Source organism: Prorops nasuta, unplaced genomic scaffold (assembly GCF_024137725.1).
Source record: "Prorops nasuta isolate Cenicafe-Biocafe unplaced genomic scaffold, Cenicafe_Pnas_1.2 PNAS00177, whole genome shotgun sequence".
In the NCBI taxonomy this organism is placed as follows: domain Eukaryota; kingdom Metazoa; phylum Arthropoda; class Insecta; order Hymenoptera; family Bethylidae; genus Prorops; species Prorops nasuta.
In genome coordinates, this window is record NW_027116973.1 from 30,001 (window position 1) to 37,500 (window position 7,500).

Here is a 7,500-nt window from a genome sequence, read left to right on the forward strand (position 1 = left end):
TTCGCGTCCGCCGGCCAAAAGCAACGCGCCGCGTTGGACTTAGCCGCTGGTTGGACGGGTCGGCTCGCGAGCGAGGCATTCGCGTCCGCCGGCCAAAAGCAATGCGCCGCGTTGGACTTAGCCGCTGGTTGGACGGGTCGGCTCGCGAGCGAGGCGTTCGCGTCCGCCGGCCAAAAGCAATGCGCCGCGTTGGACTTAGCCGCTGTTTGGACGAGTCGGCTCGCGAGCGAGGCGTTCGGGTCCGACGGCCGAAAGCAATGCGCCGCGTTGGACTTAGCCGCTGGTTGGACGGGTCGGCTCGCGAGCGAGGCGTTCGGGTCCGCCGGCCAAAAGCAATGCGCCGCGTTGGACTTAGCCGCTGGTTGGACGGGTCGGCTCGCGAGCGAGGCGTTCGGGTCCGCCGGCCAAAAGCAATGCGCCGCGTTGGACTTAGCCGCTGTTTGGACGGGTCGGCTCGCGAGCGAGGCGTTCGCGTCCGCCGGCCGAAAGCAATGCACCGCGTTGGACTTAGCCGCTGGTTGGACGGGTCGGCTCGCGAGCGAGGCGTTCGCGTCCGCCGGCCAAAAGCAATGCGCCGCGTTGGACTTAGCCGCTGGTTGGACGGGTCGGCTCGCGAGCGAGGCTTTCGCGTCCGCCGGCCGAAAGCAATGCGCCGCGTTGGACTTAGCCGCTGGTTGGACGGGTCGGCTCGCGAGCGAGGCGTTCGGGTCCGACGGCCGAAAGCAATGCGCCGCGTTGGACTTAGCCGCTGGTTGGACGGGTCGGCTCGCGAGCGAGGCGTTCGGGTCCGCCGGCCAAAAGCAATGCGCCGCGTTGGACTTAGCCGCTGGTTGGACGGGTCGGCTCGCGAGCGAGGCGTTCGGGTCCGCCGGCCAAAAGCAATGCGCCGCGTTGGACTTAGCCGCTGTTTGGACGGGTCGGCTCGCGAGCGAGGCGTTCGCGTCCGCCGGCCGAAAGCAATGCACCGCGTTGGACTTAGCCGCTGGTTGGACGGGTCGGCTCGCGAGCGAGGCGTTCGCGTCCGCCGGCCAAAAGCAATGCGCCGCGTTGGACTTAGCCGCTGGTTGGACGGGTCGGCTCGCGAGCGAGGCTTTCGCGTCCGCCGGCCGAAAGCAATGCGCCGCGTTGGACTTAGCCGCTGGTTGGACGGGTCGGCTCGCGAGCGAGGCGTTCGGGTCCGACGGCCGAAAGCAATGCGCCGCGTTGGACTTAGCCGCTGGTTGGAGGGGTCGGCTCGCGAGCGAGGCATTCGCGTCCGCCGGCCAAAAGCAATGCGCCGCGTTGGACTTAGCCGCTGGTTGGACGGGTCGGCTCGCGAGCGAGGCGTTCGCGTCCGCCGGCCAAAAGCAATGCGCCGCGTTGGACTTAGCCGCTGTTTGGACGAGTCGGCTCGCGAGCGAGGCGTTCGGGTCCGACGGCCGAAAGCAATGCGCCGCGTTGGACTTAGCCGCTGGTTGGACGGGTCGGCTCGCGAGCGAGGCGTTCGGGTCCGCCGGCCAAAAGCAATGCGCCGCGTTGGACTTAGCCGCTGGTTGGACGGGTCGGCTCGCGAGCGAGGCGTTCGCGTCCGCCGGCCAAAAGCAATGCGCCGCGTTGGACTTAGCCGCTGTTTGGACGAGTCGGCTCGCGAGCGAGGCGTTCGGGTCCGACGGCCGAAAGCAATGCGCCGCGTTGGACTTAGCCGCTGGTTGGACGGGTCGGCTCGCGAGCGAGGCGTTCGGGTCCGACGGCCGAAAGCAATGCGCCGCGTTGGACTTAGCCGCTGGTTGGAGGGGTCGGCTCGCGAGCGAGGCGTTCGCGTCCGCCGGCCAAAAGCAACGCGCCGCGTTGGACTTAGCCGCTGGTTGGACGGGTCGGCTCGCGAGCGAGGCATTCGCGTCCGCCGGCCAAAAGCAATGCGCCGCGTTGGACTTAGCCGCTGGTTGGACGGGTCGGCTCGCGAGCGAGGCGTTCGCGTCCGCCGGCCAAAAGCAATGCGCCGCGTTGGACTTAGCCGCTGGTTGGACGGGTCGGCTCGCGAGCGAGGCTTTCGCGTCCGCCGGCCGAAAGCAATGCGCCGCGTTGGACTTAGCCGCTGGTTGGACGGGTCGGCTCGCGAGCGAGGCGTTCGGGTCCGACGGCCGAAAGCAATGCGCCGCGTTGGACTTAGCCGCTGGTTGGAGGGGTCGGCTCGCGAGCGAGGCGTTCGCGTCCGCCGGCCAAAAGCAACGCGCCGCGTTGGACTTAGCCGCTGGTTGGACGGGTCGGCTCGCGAGCGAGGCATTCGCGTCCGCCGGCCAAAAGCAATGCGCCGCGTTGGACTTAGCCGCTGGTTGGACGGGTCGGCTCGCGAGCGAGGCGTTCGCGTCCGCCGGCCAAAAGCAATGCGCCGCGTTGGACTTAGCCGCTGTTTGGACGAGTCGGCTCGCGAGCGAGGCGTTCGGGTCCGACGGCCGAAAGCAATGCGCCGCGTTGGACTTAGCCGCTGGTTGGACGGGTCGGCTCGCGAGCGAGGCGTTCGGGTCCGCCGGCCAAAAGCAATGCGCCGCGTTGGACTTAGCCGCTGGTTGGACGGGTCGGCTCGCGAGCGAGGCGTTCGCGTCCGCCGGCCAAAAGCAATGCGCCGCGTTGGACTTAGCCGCTGTTTGGACGAGTCGGCTCGCGAGCGAGGCGTTCGGGTCCGACGGCCGAAAGCAATGCGCCGCGTTGGACTTAGCCGCTGGTTGGAGGGGTCGGCTCGCGAGCGAGGCGTTTGCGTCCGCCGGCCGAAAGCAATGCGCCGCGTTGGACTTAGCCGCTGGTTGGACGGGTCGGCTCGCGAGCGAGGCTTTCGCGTCCGCCGGCCGAAAGCAATGCGCCGCGTTGGACTTAGCCGCTGGTTGGAGGGGTCGGCTCGCGAGCGAGGCGTTCGGGTCCGTCGGCCGAAAGCAATGCGCCGCGTTGGACTTAGCCGCTGGTTGGACGGGTCGGCTCGCGAGCGAGGCTTTCGCGTCCGCCGGCCGAAAGCAATGCGCCGCGTTGGACTTAGCCGCTGGTTGGAGGGGTCGGCTCGCGAGCGAGGCGTTTGCGTCCGCCGGCCGAAAGCAATGCGCCGCGTTGGACTATGTTATCTTAGATAAAATTTTATTATTTAAAACTATTGGAATTTGTTTACAAGTATTTTGTTATGCAAATATTTTTTCATCATTTGAAGTACCTCATTGATTTTGGTCCTATCGAAGAAGTTTGCCCTATGGCCGACTATGTTATAGCCGGCTCGTCGCCGTTCTGCCGGCGGACCTTTTCGTACATATAAGAGTGTTGGGAGTGAGCTTAGCTGCTCGAGGTATGAAACTTAGCACAGCATAGTCACGGGTCGGTGTCTTAGACCGAATGGCCCTAATGTGACTGAGCGCTAGATAGCGTTGGTTCGAAAAGTTTTTAAGCGGAATATATCCGTGTTTTGTATTCTTTTTGGCTCACTGAAAAATCACTCAAAGTTCCGAGCGAGAATATGTTATTCACCGTATGTTGTGAAGGACTTTAGAGAAAGTCAGCCATGAAGTTTTGACTTTAACTTTGTTTTTTGTCAGAAGAATGTTTGAAGAGATTGTATAAATATGATGACCGATGGACCGTGCGTTGCAGCCTATTGAGGAAGATGGTCAGGTGGCGATGAGTGCTTTTGTGTGCCCTGTGCTCACATGAACATCTCTCGCACGCCTCTATCTTGCAGGCTTTTGAAAGATCATGTGCGCAATCCGCGGTCCTCGGAGGTGGTCACACCTAAAAATTGCCGGTGTCCCTCGAAGGATGGCGGCCCCTCGATAGCGGCATCATTGGCGAGAGATCGCTGGTGTGCTGTCGAGGATCGTTCTTGCATATTGTTAGAAAGTTTTAAAGACACAGCGAGCACCAAATTGGTCTCACCAAAGTCACAGTTGCTAATAAGGGGCGCATGAAATATTAATTAATAACAACAAGTGGGGTAAGGCCGGCCCCACACATGCTGTCTCTTCTCAAACCTTCGACGTCTCCACGGATTAGCGAAACTTGGGGTCTCTTGTAGTCCCTTGTTTTAGCGATGACCCGCTGGCGAAGTGTTTGAGTAACCTACTAAGGGAGATTCTTAGGAATCAGGAGTCTGGCAAACTCAAGACTGTTATAGCCCGGAGAATGGGACAAAACTATAATGGATCGCAACAATAGTTCGAACGAAACACCAGCGAGGTTCTGGACAAACCTCTTCCTACATGTCCCTTGGGCGTAGGAATTAAACTTGGTAATGTGAGAGTATCCGCAGGATTGCTGGAGGCATCTAGCGACCGGGATCAAATCTCAAAACCAAGGTTTTTACCAAACCTAGAAACAGCGCACCTGGCTTGCGGACCAAGGACCGCTTGCTGGGAAGACGGTCCTCGATGGGGAGGGCAGGAGCGTAATTGATCAAAACACCGAGTCAGGGATTGCCATGTCGGCTTGGTATAGACCTGTATTGATGAGTATAAAAGAGTATATTCATTCGGTGTTCTCGAACGAAAGAATCAAGAAACTCCTCCTAAAGCTACCATAATTTCGAACGTAAAGCAAAGAGAGGAGTACTCGCTCATGCCTTGTTATCCCCTTCGAGAGCTGTCGCCTGGGAGCAGGTTGGGTCTGTAAGTCAATAAAGACTAAAAGACTGAAGATAAATGACTAACAGTATAAGACCACTAGCTGAAGACAAATCACAAATCACACTCATATCCTATCATATCATATCATAATATGACTAGAATAAACCCATAAGCTATTAGCTCTATAGCCTATAGCTCACATTCTGTCATAAATAATATATATATACATGCATCTCATAGACTAACATAGCATAAGCCTAGATATAAAAGTCTAATCAATAATAACAATAAAAAGTCATTATGGTAAGTTATTAACTATACCCCATTTTCAGTCCAGTCAAATCTCGAACGGTAAGTGCGCTCGCGGAAAGGTAAGGTGAAATTGGAAATAGAACGAAAGTCCAAGAGCCAGACAAGCTCTCTCTTAATCTGCGCTTGCGTAGAAAGGCACGACCCGTGAAGGACCGTCCTTAAATCTGTCACCAGTGTGGGACTGGATAACCCGCCCATGCGTAGGCCGTGCATGGAGACCCGTGTCGCAGGAAAAGGGGATCCTGGGTGCTGAGGAGACCCATCTCTGCGGGGATGAAGTCTCCAACACTCACCTTTGGCCACCTGCTTCTGCTAAACGGGAGGCCTGGCGAGAAAAGAGCCCTTTGCCAGGTCAATCGGCTGGGTCATCCACACCAGTGGATGGCTATGGGCTAGAAGTTGGGGTGGTCCCCCTCTTCTATATCCCGCGTGATGGCCTGACTCTGTACCCCCTTGTAAAAGGGCTACTACAGAGTCCCATTTGAGGGTCCGAGGAGGCTGGGACACGCGTAGGGACGAAGTGAGAAATATTATAATATGGGTAAACATAAAATAATAGAAGGCCCGAGAGGAAGAGTCACGCACTTCGTCTCAATGGGTTCAACTAACGCAATGGAAAGGCCCGATGGTGGGTCCAGAGTTACTTGCCATGGCTCTGGTACTCATTCCGGCTCCCTGACTAATTGCAGCGTGCTTCTCGAACGAATGAGGGTGGATAAGACTGGGACGGCCCCGTCCCTCCTGTCACACCCCGGTCAACGCTACTCTGGGTATGGACTTTCTCTACCAACCAGAGCAACAGCAAACCAGTCCACTGCTGTAAGTGACACACTAAAGATTTCTCAGTTAAACATGAGAAGATCCAAGGTCGTGCATGCTGAGGTGAGTGGACTACTCGAACGATCTCAAAAGATAATGCTCATGCAAGAACCATACAGTCATCGGGGTAAAATCCCGAGCTTTGGTAAAAATGTGGTAGTAGTTACGGGGAACGATGGGGAAGAGCCTCCTATGGCTGCCCTAGCGTCCTCGATGCAGGAAATCAGCCTAATCAAGCTGAGCGAATACTGTGACTCCCACATTGTTTGTGCATATCTTGAGAAACCCACAACTTCTCTATATTTGATTAGTCAATACTTCCCTCCTTCCGAGGACATGGAAGTTGGTCTAATCAAACTCGAACGCGTTGTTAAACAACTAAGAGGGAAGAGGGTAATCATAGCTGCTGATGCAAATGCTAAATCCCCGCTATGGGGAGGAAACCAAAGCAATGCACGCGGAGAGAAACTGGAAGCGTTTATTGCCACTAATGGTCTCTATATTTTGAACGAAAGAGGTCAGGCATTTACGTATTTCAGCACGGTTGGTAAGTCTGATATCGATGTCACGCTAGCCACATCGATGATGTTCCCCTGTGTTACTGGTTGGCGAGTCCGAGAGGACACGACTACTAGTGATCATAGGGTCATCGAGACTACCATCCAACTAACCACTGCGCTTGGTAATGATTTTGACCAAAATAAGCCAGCGCGTAAGCGACGTTTCGTGCTCAAAACAGCAAACTGGGAGCTCTTCCACTCAGTCTTGCAAAAGGAGCTGCGTACGTTGGTGAGAAAGCCGCTGTCCACAGTGGCGAATATTGAAGAACGCGTTGAGGAAATCGAAAAACTTTTGATTGAATCATGCGAAGCTTCGATGGGGAGAAAGAGCTGGAGGAGAAGGACCGTGCCATGGTGGTCAACTAGACTCACGCAAATGAGGAAAAGGGTGACCCGGGCAAGAAGGAAATTCTCCCAGGCTCGGCGAATGGAAGAGCGCCAACAGTTGAGATCGGATTACATGAAATGTAAGAAGATTTACAACTATGAGATTCGACGGGCGAAGTCTGACAGTTGGAGGCAATTCGTCTCTGAATCTGGAAGACTGGACCCATGGGGATTGGCATACCGCCTCGCCACAGATAAGGAGAGACAGCTGAGGGTTCAGAGTAACGTCAGGGATCTGAACGGTGAAATGACGGAGAATTGGCATGACACGGCTGAAGCCCTCCTCAATGGTCTGATTCCGGACGACAACTCCGAAAAGGAAACACCAGAGCAAACCAGGATCAGAGGGGTAGTTAGACTTGGCTCCGATGCGGAGGACGCCGATCCTTTTACTGCAGAAGACCTGAGTCTCGCCCTGAATTGCCAAAAGAACGGCAAAGCTCCTGGCCTAGACGGGATTGAAGTCGAAGTGGTTAAGCAAGCCTCCTGCTTATGCGATGACCTACTCGATATCTTCAACGCCTGTCTCTCGCAAGGTTTGTTTCCTCGGAATTGGAAAGTAGGCTCTCTGGTAGCCATACTTAAAGATCCGAAAAAGGACGAAAAGGAGGTTAAGTCTTACAGGCCAATCTGCTTGCTCTCAGTATTGGGAAAAATCTTCGAAAGAATGATTGTTAACAAGTTGTCTCCCACTGTAATGCGGGAAAATTTTGTGGCCGACAATCAGTATGGATTTAGGCGAGACAGGTCTACTGAAGACTGTCTTGTTGAACTCAGAAACATTGTAACGGCGTGCAAAAACAAGTATGTGCTAGCACTCTCCTTCGACATCTCAGGAGCGTTTGATA